Genomic DNA, 19029 nt, shown 5'->3' on the forward strand with positions numbered 1-19029 from the left:
GTAAGACAAAGTGTGGCACTGTGACATTTTCTGTTCAAGCAAATCCTTGCAAATGCACATTTTTTCTGAAGCGCAGGTAAAGGTTTAACAAAACTGTAGCTGGATGGACTAAGACTCTGAGAAATAAAGCCACTGGAAAGTGTGGCTCCATGCGTGAAATACCAGTGCCGTAAGTGGACCTGAGCATCACCACAGGCCAGGATTATGAACCTGAGGGCTCAGCTCCCTGTTGTAACAGCAGTATAAATGTACTGGATGAGTTTTCAATTTAAAGAGCAATAAACCTTTTGCCAGTCAACCCCAAAAAATACCTAACCACTGACTCCTTACCCTTGCATATTGATGACTGATCTGTTGTGCTTCTTATCCTCATCAAGTTCCTGTTTTGGCTCTTTTCTCTCTTGTTTTGTAAGCTCAGACCTGCTAAACAATGCTATAGGACGTTTCCTCTCCAGTCTTAGTGCCATTTTGTACTACAGCACTCTAGTGCCACTTAATACTGTGACGAAAAATAACGCATCGACTGCAATGTATATTGCTCGTGTTCTTCTTCACTGCAACAATGAGTCATTATTCAGAGTATGTTTATGTAATATCATAAATACCAATCTCTGGTATTTATGCAGCATAGTATTTACTTGGGCAAGTTGCCACATGCACTAAAGAAGTAAACAAAGAGCCATTCTTTGGAGGGTTAAAAAAGTCTTAAAATGAATCCAATTTTCCTTCATAAGGCACTCCTTGTTATTTTACCTAAAGTGGCTCTTTAAGATATACAGTATGATAAAACACACAATTCCTGGGAGACGTAATTATGGTTCCTAAGAGACTGGTGAATAAACAATCAGGAAAAGAGTGTTTGTTTTCCCTAGGTTTTTCTTAACTATTAATGAAAGGCATTAAAAAAATGGGGAGGAATGTGCTGGGTCGATAAATGGTAAGAAAAGTCGAGGAGCACACTTCACTGAACACACAGGGTTTCTGCCTTAAAAGCAGTACTATTTTATTGGATTGCAAATAATCCTATTTTGCAAATGTATTTGCGGTGGGTGTAAATACCACAGTGGACCCTTTGTTTGTTATATTTAATGTACTGCGTACATCAATGGCACAGTGCATGTTCTAAAGTAAAGAGCTTGCCTTGTCTCACATTACCTTTAAGCATTAACACAAACAACTTCCTTCAAATCAAGGTGACAAAATCTTCTGCATTGTACGAAATGTTCTATCTGACACAAATTCCTCAGGAGTGGCGGGGGGGCCTGCCTGGTACAGCGCTGAACCACTGCAAACGCCTTCCTAGCAAATCAGGGACACTGTAGCCAACCCTACATATACGTAGACACTGGAAACCTACAAGATGGCTAAAGCAAAGCTGAAGAAAACCTTTTTGCAACCTGCATGTATCAGAATGCAATTGAATCGGGGACAGTGTTTAATAGTATTGGTCCCCATAACATCACTTTTTTTAGGTCTATCACCTAAAAATAGAAGCTCCCAAAGTCGCTGGTCACTTCTCTATATCAGTTCCCTCCCCTGCAAATTAGACTGATGAAACCAAGTTATTCTATTAGATGGTGTGAATTTTTAATTTGCTGTCATCTATAATATCTGAGCAACTGATGGACTTTGGAGTACCCTTGCAGAAGCACAACTTCACACCACAGGGCCCGAACAGGACCAGCACCTGCCACTGTGGATTTTTAACCTCATGAATATAACGATCAGGTCGGATTAGTTTAAAAGAGACAAACGGAGACTTCACATTTCTCCTGGGGCAAGTAGGTGTCAGAGCAATAGGTCATACTGCTATAGTTAATATTCATTTATGATCCACTCACTTTTTTAAAAAATACAGCAAATTCATGGTAGTCTATTTTATTCTAGCAGATCTGAAGTAAATGTTGATGCTGTTAGCAGGCTGAGGAGCACACAGCTCATGAGCTATGAGTTACTGCCTAAGTGATGGGAGATAAAATTTTGTCTTTTCCTCTATCCTTCATACATAGATTTGCAAAAATGGTTACAAGAGAGATGTATGCACAGGATGAATCTGGTCAAGCTAGTACTTGTTCCTGTCCTAAGGATTTATTAGAGAAGTGAATAAACATACTTGTTGTGGTAATTAACCCCATGTAAATCACAAATCCTGCCTTTATAGGGTTTTGTTTGTGCTGCTGTCATTAAGGGCTATTCAGTGTTTCCAAACTGAAGGCAGGCCCGAGGTAAAACCCCAGCAAGCAAAGTGGGAAGACATGCAAAATGAGGGATAAAGGAGTCCCTGGCAGGGGGACCCCATCAGGAAGCCATTCCCCTTGTCACTGGATCACTTCCTTGAGGGTCCAGAAAATAAAATACAACAGCAATAACAACCATCATGTCTGAGCATCTTTGGGCAGTCTCGGCTTGGTAACTACATTCTTGTTATCTAAAAAAAAAATAGATTTACCTCCAGCCTCTCGATCCCCAGGCCCTGTTTGTGTGAGGCCCATTTCCCTTAGCCAGACAAACAGAGTTCAGGGTCTGGCCAGCCCAGAGCTGCCCCAGTGTGTGTGGCACATGTGTGGCTCAGGATACCACAAGCTGATGAAGAACAAACTGCTCATGAAATGCTGGGTTATCTGCTCCTCAGCCTCTGGATGGTCCCTTCCACAGTCTGTAGGAATCTTTTCATTGATTTCAACAGGCATTGGGTCAGGTTTAATACTCCCAGACCAGACACCTGAACAGATGGCAGTGTTATCTTATCTCCTCCTTTGGTTTGCTGGGCTGATCCTGCCTTGTTTCTTCTAGCAGTTAACACCACGAGTAAAGGAAGCCTGTTTCTAGTGGGAAATGCCTTCCTTCCTGTAACAATCCCCTCAAATTAAATAGCAGCAGTGTGATGCCTTTGAAGAAAATCTGAACCAACGCTATAATGCTGAGTGGATACTTCAGTTCAGCAGGTTGCTAGACCTCTTGCTGACATCTGCTCTATCGAGCATGCAAATGATTAAGGTTCGGTAATAACAACAAGGAATGAGATGTTTCCGTACACACACTTCTGATCACTTCGGTAAGGAGTGGTCGATCAAAGATGCCTTTCAGTTCAGGACACTTCTTTCTAGAGGAATTTTAATCAGTGAATAATCTGGAGCCACCCAGTTAGGAGCCTGCTGGAGAATTGGAAATATAGTTGGCTTTTCATAGGTCAATACTGCTTGTGAGACGACTACACTTTTCCTCTTGTGCTATGAACCCATCCTGTCTTCTGGCTACACTGGTGAAAAAATGATCACCCAACAAAGACAGCACAACATGGCAAAATTGAAAACACATTTAGCAATTTGCATACCTTGCATGCCATAGAACACCCCCAAATCCTGGTGGAAATGTGCATAATGTGCCAGACATCTTGAACCCAGGAACTCCCCTCCCCATAATCCCTCGGGATCGAAAAGTTTCTGATTGTACTCCAGCTTCCCCATAAAAGCTTCATTGTTACTGCAGCCCAGCCTTTACCAGGAGTCATGGCATTGGGCCACAGCCTCCAGGGACACTCTCAAGCTGCACAAAACAAGTTTTTCCAAACAGTTTAAGTATTTCCCAGCCCAGACTCTCACATTCTAGTTGTTTGTGCAGGGACAGTAACCCACCAAGCCCTGCCTAAAATACTGGTTGTTTAAACTCCACAGAGACATTTTTTACTAACATTCCTTACTGCTGTAACCTCTTGACCATTTTAAACTACTATTAACGGGCAGACTCCATAGGCCTAATGTCAAGGAGTCATCCCTGCTGCAAAAAAGCAGCAGTCAGACAATAGATACATAATTGCTGCTTCCTTCGGACCACTAGTTCAGCTAGAAATTTCTTGGTTCAACTGTACTTTGGAGCAGTCCTCGAGATACACATAGCGCCAACTCAACTGCTCTTAGTTGCGATACTGCTGTCTGATGAAAGGGGGAAAAGGGGCCAGGTGAGAGCTGAAGGGCCCAAGGGGAAGTGCCGTGGTCCAGGGGCACTGGAGGAGCTGTATCTGTTGGAGGGGCCTGGGCCACACGAGGGGCAGCAGTACCAGCGGCCGCCTCAGCGCTCAGCTCCCGCACTTGGTGCCCAGAGCACCCCGGGCAGGTCTCCGGGGAGGGCAGGTGGCCCAGCACCTGTGCACAGATTTCACCCTCTCAATGATAAGCAAGGAAGTACTGCAGAGGGAAAAGGCCGTTGGAAAATCACTTGTTGTACTTACATTTCTTCCATGGGAGCAGGGGGGATCCTGGTATTTGTGTCAAGGGTGCAGGCATTTGATGGCAGCAGGGAGAAGCTGGGAAAAGAGGAATGGCACTGGGACACTTGGCGGCTGCCATGGTTGCCTCTGAAGTTGTCTCTCATGCACTGCTCGTTTGCAAGGGGCTGCTCCATGAGAGTGGCACAGGCTCCCCAGCTCCTGCCAGCCTCTTCAATGTGCATTACATGAGCACCCAAGGATTGTGATCTGGCTTGCAGGGAAGGGCTGGCAGCCTGAAACACACTGCGTTTGGGGATTTGGTGAGTGGCTGCTTTCCACAGGGACAGCAGCAGCCTGTCCTGGCCCCACAGGAGCCACCAAGCTGCACACCCCCTCCCTGCAGGGCAGCAGCTCCCCAGCCCCACTTAAACCGGCGCCAGACCCCAGGTGTCCCACACCTTCCCCTCTATTCTAGGCCTGATCGAGCTAATCAGGGCACTCCTTTGCTAAATTAGTACTAATTAATGAAACGCTAATTAAAAAAAGGGCTGACTGTAATTCACGGCTTCTGCTCATCGTGGACTTCTCTCTCAGCACTCAGGAGGCACTGGTGTCTCTGCCTCACACTGAGGAGGTCGGAGCAAATCAAAGGCATGGGCACAGGTCACCGGGATGCTCCAGCCACGCCGCCTCAGCTGCCCTGAGCCTCACATGGGAGGGAAACACCGCTTTGAGTTCCCTCTTACAGCCAAGGTGTGTTTGGTGGTTTTCAGCACAGGGCCCTTCAGAAGGTAGCTTTTAGGTGGCTTGCTCTGCAAAGGCGATAAAGCAAACAGAACTGGAGCTCGAGAGGAATTTCTGGAGTGCTCAGCACTAGGCCTGGCCTGTGCCAGGAGCCCAGGCTGCCCTTAATGAGCTGCTGCAGGCTGGTGAGTGCCAAGTGGGCAAAGCCTTTTTGCAGGTGTCTAAACACGCACTGCAGTTTGAGGGGAAAAAAAAAAAAAGGCTTTAAAATGTGCTCATGAATTCAGACAGGGGTGCCTGTGCCTAAGGGCCCTCAGTCCATCAACACTTTATCCCCTTGGACATTGGGTGGCTTTGGGCAGGGCTGAGGACAGTGTGGGCAGCCAGCTGCCCTCCCTGCACACTGCCAAGCTTTCCGCTTTGTGGCAGTGTCCTCTCCAACGAGGCAGCTTCAGCAGGCAAGCATGTAGCACAGCATCACCTAATACCTCGGTAAGGCCCTTTGGCTCAGTTTGGTCTAATTTGCTAGCACACACACCGTAATTACAGGGCTTGTGTTTAGGCATATCTCAAGAGTTCCTCATACATGTAATAGGAGAGGCTAATTCATCTGGAGCCCATCAGGGAATAAAAGCCCTACACCATCCAGGGCCAACCTATACAGAGGCTGTCGCACAGGTGGGAAGAACCTTGAAAGCCATGGGAGATCTGTTGCGGATCCAGCTTGACGTCTGGCAAGGTTCTGCTTTTGTACCTTACCCTTGCTTCCCGGCATCCCTTATGGGTGCCTGCTGACAAGTTGGAAGCAGGGACACAGGCAAGCTCCCTCACAAGGGTGCCCAGTGCCACTCCAGCCCCCCTCATCCTTGCTTGCCCCATCTAGGGACACCCTGGCAAGCTTGAAGGCCCCAGCCTGGAACGGATGGGCTCAGCCGCCGGGCCAGAGGGTGCTCCGGGGACACAGTCGCCAGTCTGCCAGTGGGTGCACGATGCAAGGAAGGAGCCCCGGCTGCTTACTCAAGGCTTTTTGCCAGCATAACTACGTTGCTTAGAGGTGCACTACCTTTCTTTTTCCTGATCAGGGTAACTATGTCCGCAAAAATCTAAATAGAGACCAAGCCCAGGTGTGGGACTTGATCCTTTGCCTTGTGCGTGCCCAATAGCAACATCTTGTGTTGTCTAATAAGCTCCATCTTGCATCTCTCAGTGCACAGGTTGAGCCTTGGAAATGCTTCTTGGGTGTCATATAAACCCCTGGCCAGGTAATGCAGAGTGGGCAGCTTCTCCAGGCTCTTTGCTCTCCCTAAATGACATCTGCTGCAGTTCTGCACTGAAACTGTCCTTGCTCCAGACTCAGCGCCACTCTGCTTTTAAACACTGATCATTAGAGCTGGTTTACATGCTTTGAGATGCCAGCAAACCAACAAAGAACAGCTGACACAATTCAGTGATGGAAAAAGCAGTGTGTGGCATTTTTTTGGCCTAGAAATGTATGTCACAGTAATGAAACATTCTGGTAGAATCGCTCTGAGCCTGTTCTCCGGACAGACCTGCACCTGATGGAGCAGGACTGTGGACCCGCACCGTGCAATTACAAGTTAGCAGGCTCTGGGGGTAACTGAGAGCCTGTGCAAGGCCCCAGGGGCTCAGCACCCAGGGGGCTTGTTTTTTGAACAAACACTGTAACGGATACTCTTTGCAATACAGCGAATTTCTGACCTTGAAGTGAGACTGTTGTGTGAGGGCACAAAGCGGTGGTCCCAGCTCTGTGTGGTGGTTAGTCTTTGGGGAAATGGGAGGCTGGCAGTGTTACCAGGAGGGTTGGTGCCTCTTTCTGGATGCGTTTATAGAGTTTCTGACAGTTGCTTAAGACATTGAATGTATATGTTTCTCAAGAGAGACTTTTACTTTCTAGAGGACTGAAACATTTTGAGATCTTACAAGGAGTTACTGGCTCCAGCTGAAGACAAAACCATGCAGCTGCCTGGACCAGAATGCTTCTATGCGAGGATGGACATGGCTGCCACGTGCGGACCCTGCCAAGGCCTATCGCTGTGCTCCCGACGGAAGATCCCACCTCAGCGTTGGCAGGAGCCCTTCCACTGAAGTGCTACAATTGCAACTACTCTACTAAAGCTACATTTGGCCTTTTATCTGACCTTCTTTGATCTTTTCCACAACCTCTGGCAGGTCTTCAGTGCATTCAGTTCTTTATATTAGAGCAATCAATCCCACATGCAACCAATTAGGTTTAGACATAGTTTGGTGACCATAATATTGTACAGACATTCTACCAAGTTTTCAACAAGAGAGGGTGGCTCCTACATGTCACTTTCTAGTGGGGAGCACGCTGACTGCAGTTCAGAAATATCCCAAGGAGAAAAACATATTCCAGAATTATACTCCGAGCCCAAACGTCCCACTTGTAGACAACATTCTGGCTTTGTGTACATATAATAGCAACCCAAACACTGTTCCTCCTCAGCGTTCGCAGCACACAGGGCAAGAATCTCACTAGACCTGTGTGACCAGGTTTGTCATCCAATAACTTCATCAGCTGCCACTGTCATTGCCTGTGACACACACCAAATATGTTTCGCTTATCAGAAGCGACGAGGCAGCAGCACCCGTAAAGTCTTTTAGCTCCATTCGTTTTGCCTGGGCCCCCAGTGAGGGATGGGAATGCAGTCAGTATGGGTGGGTACCTGCCTTCACTGCCTTTGCACTGGATACAGTTTGATCCTCGTTGCTTCTCTCTCCCTTGCTTGCTGTACTGATGCATCACACTCTGGCCGATGCTTATCGTATTATCTGAAGCTGCTCCTTGGGAAATCTTCAGTTAGACACACATCTTCTGTCTGTTCATGGTGCGAATCTCCTGCTGATCTGCACTATTGACCCAGACAAAGATAAATGGGGTCTCATCCTGATCCTTTCCAAACATGTACTGCAAGTTTGCTGTAATGGACATAATACTTTACAGGAGTAACCATAAAAGATTGTTTGGCATAGGCTCTTGGAAGCAGGCTGGATACCTGGCCCAGATACGAGTTAATGCATGGGTTGTGGGGTTCCCTGACCAAATGAAAGACAGCAAGATGAGGCAAGATACTGGATAATTGAGGTGGGATGACAAACATCACAGTTGTTATTCACAGGAATGTACTTGCAACCTGGTTTCCCTGAGTAGGACAAGAGACTGCAGTCCCTGAGATCACCCCCATCAAGAAGCACATCCTTCTTATGCTATGAGTGCCCAGCACCTTGCAGCACCAAGCCTGCAGTTACCAATTAAAGCATGAAAATAAATCACAAGGAAAGACAGCATGGAATGAAAATTCAGGAAGCAGTTTATACTTGGAAATGGATGAAAAATGAAACTTGGTTCTGTTCAGATAACCCTGGAACAGCACAGGTCTTCCAAAATTCAGCACAGGCATTGAAAGCACATCACTAACATCTCTTTTGAGCCCTGGAATACAAACTATTGACACTGCTGTTTGTCAAAGGATCCTAGAATCTGTTCACCATGGACTTTGCCCCACTAGTGACTGAGGAGGAGCATGATTCCTCACGTGGGTCATTTCCTTTCAATGGAAGGAGTCAGTGTTGATGCTGATTAGTAGCTCATTTGCTTGCTCTGCTGCCAGGGAGAAGATTTCTTGTGTCAGGAGGCTTGGTGGCAGCAAGAGCAACTTCATGTCAGTTGTCCCACACCTGGAAAGCCCTCCTCAGAAAGTGTTTTCTCCTCTCTTCTTCCTGCTCACACCTTGACAAGGAGAAAGACCTCTGTGGGGACTCCCTGGTCCTCGCCATAGCACAAACACGTAATGAGAAGCACTGTAGACCATGGTTCTGGTGCTAGACTATTTGTAGAGTTTTTGCATTACAGCTGTTGTGGAGCAAAACATCTGGATAACGTGGCAATAGAAACTCTAATGAAGTTCAGATGGAAAATTATTTAATGGAGTAGTTTTCCTTCAAAATTGTCTTTCTGTCAGAATCAAAATGCTTTGTGAAACATTACTTTTACCAAGATTTTTGGAGGAAAAAAATGCCAACAATTTTTGGGAAAAAAACAGATTTTTGATTTTATATAATATTTGCATTTTTAAAAGTTATAATGATTTAAATAAGCCAAAACTATTTATTTTTGTGGAATTTTCCTTTGTGGAGAATTTCAACATTTTGAGGTTTTGTTCTGAATTGGAATGAAAACAAATTTCAAAATCTCAAAATTGTCTGTGAAACACAATTTCCATTCTCTGGCCAGCTCAAGTTTCAGGCTAGAACATGTATAATAGGTCCCCTGCAGGGAACCCCCTTAGGGGAAAAAAGTCTCTGAATGAATTTAATGGTGCAAACATATAGTTTTTAGGATTTATCTATTTTTCCAAGTACACAATGGTGCTCTGAAAACTTCTCCAAGTCACTACAGAAGAAGCCTCCACAAGTTCCTGAAAAACTTATTTCTGAAAGGCATTGCTAACTTTGCCATATTGATGGTGGCCATTTCCTGGTAGTGACATTAGTCATTCAGTTGTAGTTGTCATTTATTTCCCATAGACCACAGAACTAATCTCACAGCTATTTTCTTGTCCAACAAAGGCTGGACTGCTTTGAATAGCTTTATATTACATTTTCAAGGTAGGTGCTATCTGTTCAGATTAAAATATTCAATAGAACAGAATTTTTCCTCTGGGATATCTAGATGGATTTAAATATTTACAGTCTTAGCAAATACTTCTGCCTCAAAATAAAATAAAAAATCAAACATTACAAACAATCAGACTTGCACCTGGATGTGCAAAGACCAAAAACCCACTGTAGGACAAATTAATTATTAGGGACGCTGATGGAGATCCACTGCAAGTGCTGTTGTCATGGGAATTACTTTGGATTTACAGTGACATAAAAGAGATTTTTGGCCAGCCTGTTTACAGCAGCTTTATGTATCACAAAGGTAAGAAGAAACCAAATAAATGAATTAAAATAATAAGTTAATCAGGCACTCTATTAAACAAACAAACAAACAAACCCCTGCGTATGATGTTTTTGTTTGCTGCCTTTTTCTAGTTGTGTTTTACTGCTGGGGAGTTTGTGTGTGCTGCTCTTGGTGTGTGCACGGCACGCCATCCTGCTGTATTCTGGAGAGTGTCTCTGCTCCTCCAGAAAGCAAAGGCTTTGTGTCAAGGTGAAAGCTGAACTAAACACACACTCTGCAGTCAAAGTTTGTTTATAACTCCTGACTCTGCTGGGTCAGTTATGCGGCAGTTTCACTAAACAAACAAGTAGAAAGCAGGTCAATGTCCAAATACTGGAGGGCAGCTTATTTAAATTGCAAGAATAGTTGTCAGAGGAGTAAAGTTGCAAGTGAAACACATTGTCTCTGCGATAAATAAAAGTGCACGAAAGGTGGTAGATCAAACTCACACCCAGGTATGGCTCTGGGTTGGCCTTGCCTTTCACTACGATGCCTTTGACCAACTGTCTCAGCGTAACGCAGGAAGCTTTTGAGAGCACATTTGGCACTTGACGCATTTGTTGCAGAATCAGCAACATAAATCTTTCAATCCACTGTCTCGAGCTGCTATATTGTAAGGTGTGTGTTAAATCACCACAACAGGATTCATCCTCTGAAGGGCCAGAGAGGGGAAAACAAACCAAAATTGCATGGTAAATCTATCAAGGAATGACACAGAGGAGCCCAACTGGTTGGATCGGTACCATAGCTGTCCCTTTCCCATGCCTCTGTTCAACAAGGCATTTTCTGGCATTTCACCCTATTGTGTTGGTTTTTTATCTTGTATATACAAACCCTCTCCTTTGCTGAGCTGCCCATGGCTCTCATACCCTTAAAGCAGTTCTCTTTAGAAACCCTGTGAGGTGCAGAAGTGCCATTCCCCATTTTATATAGGCAGTTGAGGCCCAAAGTTAGAAAGGCTAACTGATTGCTAAAATGCAAGCAGCTCTGTCTCTAGTTGAGACTTCCCTCCGAATTTTCTTCTTGAAAGACTGAATGCTTGTCTGGATCAAGAGAACATTTCCAGCCACTCATCTTTCAAAATCCTGCATATCCCTTACTGAACATACACATATCAACATGAGCAATCAGTCATCTGATGCACATAAATTCATTAGGATGCACAGAAGTTCATAAATTTGTTATCAGCCACTATGATGTAACCACAGCCTTTTGACATAATACCCCCTCTTTCCTTCTGTGCTAGAAAGCATGTAAAAAACCTGCCCATCTGATTAGATACCTAATTTTAATTTTAAACAATCCCAATATAAATATATTCCCTCTTTGCCTTGTATTGTCCAAGAAATGTGTTAGCGTGCTTCCTGCTCAGAGGCTGACTTTGTGATGCCACTGTCACGGTGCCCCATCACACCACCACCGGGCAGATATGCCACAGCCACAGCTTGGTCCAACTCTTTCACTTTAGAAAGGGGAAAGCACTGTTACTGTTGGACATGGAGAGGCAAGAGTCTCTCAAGAAGTCAGCTCCCTGCTGGGAAGGAACCTAATGTGGTTCTCATGTAATTTATAGTAATTCACTTGTTTTTTATCAGCAAATTCATTAACTAGAGTCTTGGTCACTTTCCTCAGTGGAAAATTTCAGTACAGCCATTTTAGAATCAGTCTTTAAATTTTTACGCACTTTTTAAGGCTCTTCTCTTTCCAGTATGCCTCTGCTCATGTGTTTGGAAAATTTCCCTTTAGATGTTATCAATTCTCTTATAGTTTTGCTCTCCATCAGTATTTCTGAGGGGGACTGGAAGCAGCACGCTGTGGTCTCGCTCTGCTCTGTCTGTAGCATGTACTGCCTTTGACAAGAGCAAATGTAAACCAGGGTCATCTACCTTTGAACACACCAAACTGAAACAAAAATAAAGATTTACAAAATGAATGCAATCATGCAGATTTATTCTAAGGGAAGTGGGCAGAGAATTGGTCCCAGGAAGACTGCAATACAGGAATCCCTAGATTCCTAGACAAAACCTGTCTAAATGAGTTTGTGGTCAACACTTGAAACAAGCAATTGGCCCTCCCATCAGCTCTTACAACAGACCGATTATGGCAGAGCTCCATGTGGCTGGCACGGAAAGCTCCTCCGCGGCTTCTGCTGGCAGCCTGACATGTGAAGGTGCGGTAACGCATTAACTGCACACCGCGAGATAGAAACCACTGCTGCTTTGGATTTTACCTCAAATACCTTTTTTTCAACTCAGTATATAAACATGCGAGCAAATGGGCAGAACAGTTTAAAAAGCGGCAAGCATGATTCAAATGCTTAAAGGAGAAGAAGATACTGTTCGGCTGAGCAGAAGTGAGAGGGAGACAGCTATCCAACTCGGAGGAACAAGGGATTTGTTCAGGGAGCCACAAAAATATTTGTCTAGAAGCCACAGAAGAAAATGAAGAAAAGTATGCTCTATAATTAATATCAAGACAATCTTGTATCACTAAGATCTAGCTGGGAAATATTTCCTTCAGGGAAGCTCTGGACTTTAAAATCTAGCAGAGATTTTCTGAAAGCTAAAGAATACATGCATAGAGTAATGAAAATAGTATTAGATTCCCATGCAGAAGGTATAAATGAAATAACAACAGCACTTTTACAGCAGCAAGAGTTATACAGGACTAAAACTCCAGTGAGAAAAATCTAAACTGCTGTCCCATAGACAGACAGTCTCTGATCCATCCCCTGTCAGTGGGAAATAATGGGAGAAGTTAAGTGGGTCAGTATAAAAACAATAAGGAAGTGAAAGAAAGAGAGACAGAAAGTTCATCGCTTTCTGTTGTCCAGTTCCTTTTACAGTGTGATAGCTGGTTTGCAATGACACAGTGAAAGAAAAGCCTACTGCAAACTTTTTTGCACCTTTCTAAGCAGATGAAGACAATTAGAAACATTAACAAGTCTATTTTATTAGTAGTAGCAGCAGCAGCAGCAATGGTTGTTGTGTTACAGTAGCGTTGAGAGTCACAAACTGTATGCCTGGGCCCACTGCACTCTGCATCCTACAAGCACACAGTAACAGACGGAAGAGTTTAAAACCTTGATCTTATTTGTTTGTAAAATTTTGATTTGATTTAAAAGTTGTTCTGTTCCAGCAAAGATTTATTTGTGTGCTTTCCTTACCACTGTGAGGAACGTGACTAGTCACAATGTGGAAAGCAAAGCACATGCAGGATGAGAATCAGAAACAAGCAAGAAAGAGAGGGGAGAAGTAGAATATTAGCATCCCTGAAGACTTTATTTTCCTTTGCCTCTTTGTACTGTGAAGTTTTATTTAATGCCAAGACCCTCTGCACTCAGAAAACATGGGTGAAGACCCAGAGAAGGCTTAGATTGCCTTAAAACTTCAGAGATTTAAAAATGGCAACACAGTTTGGCTTCTTGTTGTTTGGCATCTGGTTTCTGAGCCTTGCAGTGCATTTGGATAACATTTTCAGGCTTTTCCCTGCAACTGGAAGAATTAGAAATTTATTGTTAAAAAAAAAAAGAAAGAAAGAAAGAAAATTGAGAGAGTCATGTGATCGTGTGCTTCCAGGAGCCGAGACTTGAAGAAAAAGCCCACCCCAGACTCACAATAAAATCATGAGAATTGAAAACACCAGACTTAAGAAGCTCATCCAAGATTTCTGCTGTGCATATGGAAACCAGGGTGTTGTCAGGACTAGTTAGCTAATGTTATAAAGCACTCAGAAGAAAAACGTTAGTTATTATTTAGGAGGAAACCAAAGTGTAAAGTGTTTTACATATAAATCTGCCCTTTAGAAGGGCAACATTAAAAACGCAAGATTGAGCTCCGGATTACTGAAGGGTAATAAAGAGGTTTTAAACACAGCCATAACTCATTCTGCATGAAAATGACTCAGCAGTGCCTTGACCAAGCTGAAAACAGGACCTCTGGAAGTGATTAGGAGTGGACTGTCTCCCATCACGCCTCCCCACCTCATCTTCTTCTTGGGTTGGTAGATGGGCACAGCAGCCCAGGGAGAGGAGCAAGCCCCGAGCCGAGCAGGGAGACCGCGGCTCTGCGCCCCGCTGCCTGCCTGTGAGCCCAGAGCAGGGCAAAGGGTGGTGACACAGCTCTGCTGGCTCTGGCAGGTAACACCACGCAAAAAGCAGATCGTGCTGTAGTGTAGAAGTCCTTGTGTCTACATCACAATGATTTCAGGGGCTTCCAACCAGCTCTAGCCTGGCGGTGTGGAATAACTAGCACAAGCCCGCCTGATGCACTCCTGGAGCGCCTCTGCCCGCCTAGTTTCAGGCAGAGCAATCCAGTTGGCACAGCTGAGGCCATCTTGCTGTGCAGCAGAATCAGGGGAGGGGGAGCAATGGCGAGATTTACTTCAGAAGTGACTCCTGAGCTGAACTAACCCACTGCCGCAGGCTCACCCACTGCTCCATGTAACAGATGTAGGGAACGCTGGGTCTGAGGGCGGAACTGAGACTTCTGAAAAATATATTTTAGGCCAAGTGTTTTCAACTGTATCCATTTGCGGGTCCAAAAAATATTGCTAAGGGGGTGAGGACTCCTTTAAAGCAAACGCAAGCCTGCTGACACAGGGTTTGCTTTTCCTTTGCACCTTTTGCAGGCTCTCCAGAAGTCCTTCCCTTCCCCAGATATCCGCAGCGGAGGATCACTGCTTTCAGTCTTTTGGACCAGATCTGTGAGTGGCAGAGCTCTGTTTGGTTTGGTGGCACTAGAATAATTCACACATGTTGAAACCTTCATTTCCTGCCTTTAGCTGCTTTGGAGCCGGACCTGTCTTCCACAGCACTTAGCTGCTTGCAACCCAGCAGTCCATTCCTCCTTCAGGTACAAGGCAAAGGGAGTCCCATTGCTTTGTTAGGAGAGAACTTAAAACAAACAAGCCGCCACCAACTGCAGTTCATGTATATGGTTATGATTTTAAATTGCAAACAGGAGGCTACTTGGCTTTGCATGGTAAGCATTGTCTGGCAGCGGATGGGCTCCTCTGATCTCCCTGAGCCTTGGATTGCTGCTGTGAGATTGTGTCACAACTAGTCATTAATTATTTCATCAAAAGCTTATTTTTCTCATTTCCTCATCATTATTTCCACCTAGTTTCTTATAAATTGAATCCAGTTATTGGCACGGCTTGTTTCTCCCAAGCAGAGAAAAATATTGACCTTAGAAAAAATGTACTGTTGATATATGTAGTTCACGTGCGTATGTATGCACACACCAGGCAAGAAATTACTGTATATGTGTATAAATATTGCTCAGGGCCTCTTTGTCCTCCCACTTACTCTGGAAGCAGATTCCTCTTCTTCCTACCTGTTAATAGGTAGAAATAGAGTCTTCCTCTGGGAAAAAGCAGAAAGAGGGTGAGCGCAGCTACCAGGAAAAAAATGGGAGATCTAGCAAGTGCCATCACCTCCTCAGGAGATATTTATTTTCAAATGTGCCACTGTATTCTTGGACAAATGAGACCCCTCCTGGGGTAATGGCAGCCCTGATAGACAAAACAGCATAGCTCTGGCACTACTTATGGGAGATAATTACAGCCTCAAGAGAGTCATGAAGACCAAACCCAAAGAAGCAGGGGAGGAGTGAGGCAGCCAGAACATCCAGAGCTGAAGCTCGGCAAGCTCTCCTGTCACCAGCCGCCAAGATGCTACAGAGAGGAACGACCAGATCCACCGACCCCTCCTCGCCCCCTGAGAATAAAGGCAGCCTCACAAGTACATTGCGGTTGACAGCCCGAAGCGTGGAGGCTACCAGGCTGCAGTGGGCTGGAGGTGAGGGGATTGCCCCAGGAGAGGCTCTCCAGGCAGCCCAGCAGCCCGACAGTCCTGTCGTTAAACTGGGACAGCAACAAAAGCTGTTGGACAGCAAGTTGCCGCTGCCACCCTTCTGGAGCCTGGGGCAGGAGACGAGAACACTAGCAGCGATCTGCTGCTAAGAGTCATCTTGGTGAAGAGCCCAGCTGTTTTTGGGAAACACAGAGTCTTCTCCTCACAATATGTTCAGTATGCAGTGTGCAAAGCATTGAGGAATGTCAGCAAGGTCCCTTCTGTGCCTGACTCAGCAATGGCGCCGCGATAAGCGCGGTTTGTCCTGCAGCTCGTGCTAAAGACCGCGGGATTTACCACAAGGACTCCAACTCTTTCACAACACAAGAGGCACAAGAACATGACAGCAGCCACACTGGGCCAGGCCAAAGGTCCAGCTAGCTCCTGTCTCCAATAGTGGCAAAAGCAAAATGCCTGGGGAAAAGTATGAGCACAGGGTAAGCACATACAGCATTTCCCCTGAGAGCTCTCCAGCCCCCAGCCATCTCCAGCTTAGGAATTTCTGGAACCAAGTATGGTTTTGCTGTACTTAGAGCCCTGTAAACCGCTCTGAGTTGCATCCTTCAACAATCCTTGCATTTCCCCAAGTTGTCGTTCTCTCTCAAGACTTATTCTTTCTGGTAGCTTATTTATTTGCCCTCCCGATAGCTGGACGTATGCCTGTCTACACCATTCATCTGAATTTTCCACTCTTGGTCTTGTGTGCTCCTCTCTTCCCCATCCCTCAAACTTCACTCCACCTGCCTAAATCTCAAGCCACCTACTGGGCCTGCCTGTCACTTTAAGTTGGCTCTTTCATGCTACAAACTTTTGCAAGACCTTTCAGTCCCACACTACACGTATTGTCCCGGGTCTCCTCACCTGCACCAGTTCTTTCTGACCCTTCATTTTTGCAGTTCTCTGTCCAGGACTGGTGCCCTTCTTTGAGCTTTACCAGTGGTTCCTCCAAAATCTCTCAGAATTTTATATGAGAAGTGATAAACTAATTTTTGGTGCTGTCACCTTGTGTAACCAAGGTTAGGCCATGAAGTGTGTGACACTACTGAACTACATGGATCAAATGCCCATCTGATTTCTGGAAAGCGTGCAAAAGACAAAAACCTTAGGTCTTTCTGGAAATCCCCATGCAATCCTTTTTGGCTCCTGAGAAGGACTCATTAAACTGTCTGTGAGCCCTCATTGGCAAAGACCTCGATCTGAGAGGACGCTGCAAGGAGAGGCCCAGTTTTAGTAATTCAGCACTGACGGTGCAGAGACAAGTCCCTGAGATCTGCACCATGTAGCTCATTCCCAGAAGCAGCAAGTCATTCTCAGTGCTACGACAGTCAGGGGAGGAGTCCGTGTAAGAGATCACAGCTGTCCCTTTTGGGAAGGCGGTGTCCATACTTCATCCTGGACTTCCCCAGTGATGAATCACGTCTCCAAGAAAGCTGTTCCCATGAGTGCAGTGGGTTCAAAGAACAGCTCTTGCACCCATGGCAATGAGTCAAGTCTCTGCTCGCTATGCTTTCTGTTGGATTGTCCTCAACGTGGACAAGCAGACCCCACTGCTGCTCTGACGGGAACAAAACCAGTGGAGCTTCCTTACCAAATCAAAGGAAAGCTATTCCTCTCATGTCTCATTCATGGTGGAAAGTGAGGAGGTCAGGGAATACTGTTTTTCTTATTTTCTCCTTACCAGTAATCAGAGTCAAGGACAGAGCCTTATGTACTCTGGGCAGAAATTTTTGTTCTCTACATTCTGCACAGATATTCGTTATAAAATGTTAATTCCTTGCCTGTCTACTAATTCTAAAGATTAAAGTCCTTTTCTTGTAGAAATGGTACACTCCGGGCAGGGTTCTTGTAAACACCTCTGTATTCCCCTGTGCCGATCCTAAGGAGTAGAGATCACGTCTACACATCTGTGGGGAGCGTGTTTCAATGCCCATCAACCGCTGGCTTCTCACAGCCACTAAGTGTGTGTGTTTCAAGTGGCAGTCTCATGAGCTCCTGGGTGCTCCCCTGCCAGAAGATATCTTCATTTAGGAAAGCAAACAGGGAGGCAAGCTTCATCTTGCTTCACATGCAAAGAAAAGAAAGGATGCAGAAAAGAGTGTAGCTTAACCATTGGATGCTCGTCGTGATGACTTGGCACAGCATCCATCACAGCCCTTCTGCAGTGTCAAACATCTGCTCACCTCTGCAAATGGCACTGGGAGAATCTGCACATATTCTAACGACATGGCTCACCACAACTTCATAAGCTATCCCAAGCAGATGACCAGCTGAAAACTCATCCAAGGCTGGAATGAGCTCCTCCACCAGAAGGAGCACACAAAGCACAGAGAAAAGCTATTATCAACATAAACAAGTGTCTTATTTTTGGCTTTGCCAGTTGTTGCCCATTTGTGTCTGCTGTGAAGTCATTGTCCTGCAACTAACTGCAGGCACATTGCATGCATGACATTATCAAAGCAGAAGGAGATGTTGTCATGCTCCACTGGAATTAGAAGTGTTGCCAGGAAGAGAAAAAAATGTTTTAAAATATCACGTTGCTACATCCCCATGTATCTACAGAACAGGACAGTGTTTTAAGATGCTTATTTAACATCACTATCAGTGTATAAACAAAAGGAGATGATTTTATAGCTAAGGTTTACCTGTGTAAAAAAATGGAAGAAAAAAGAATACTTGAAGTCCAGCTAATGAACATGCAAATCAGCCATTGGTTGAAAAAGTTTCACTTAGTTTGAAATGTTATTACTATATTTACTTTCACATAAACTTTCTTCTACCTATTCTTTTAAATCATTCATGTTCAAAATGAAATGCAGGATTTTTAATACTTGCTATGTAAAGACTGGGAGTTCTTAGGGGCAGGGCCCATATTTTTTTCTACAACATCTAACACAACAAGGTTGTATCCTGGCTAATAGCCAGGACATCTGTTCCCACATATAAATATTAATGCTATACCTCAGCATGCACCCTCTGATAGTTGTCAGGGCCGTAATTCACAACACACATCTCACCAAGAGATTTTCCTGCACAGCACTCCAAAGCCCTAACAAGCTTTGAGCAGACGACAAAACAGCCTGGCAAGCTGGTAGTGACAGCAGAAATGGACATTTCTGCAGCAAACCCAGAGATTTATACAACGTCTTCAGGAACAACAATACATTATGAAAATACTGCACATCTGCATAATTGCACTCTACATGATGCCATCTACTTCGTACAGCCCACTGTGCTGGAATA

General features: G+C 44.9%; 1 long non-coding RNA gene across 1 annotated transcript in view; it reads right to left on the reverse strand.

Moving 5' to 3' along the window:
* The window catches only part of LOC106033218 (uncharacterized), a 203856-nt gene that overhangs the window by 19136 nt on the left and 165691 nt on the right, over nucleotides 1-19029 (reverse strand). The gene's annotated exons all lie outside the window — the stretch shown is intronic.

This window comes from Anser cygnoides, chromosome 12 (assembly GCF_040182565.1).
Source record: "Anser cygnoides isolate HZ-2024a breed goose chromosome 12, Taihu_goose_T2T_genome, whole genome shotgun sequence".
Lineage (NCBI taxonomy): Eukaryota > Metazoa > Chordata > Aves > Anseriformes > Anatidae > Anser > Anser cygnoides.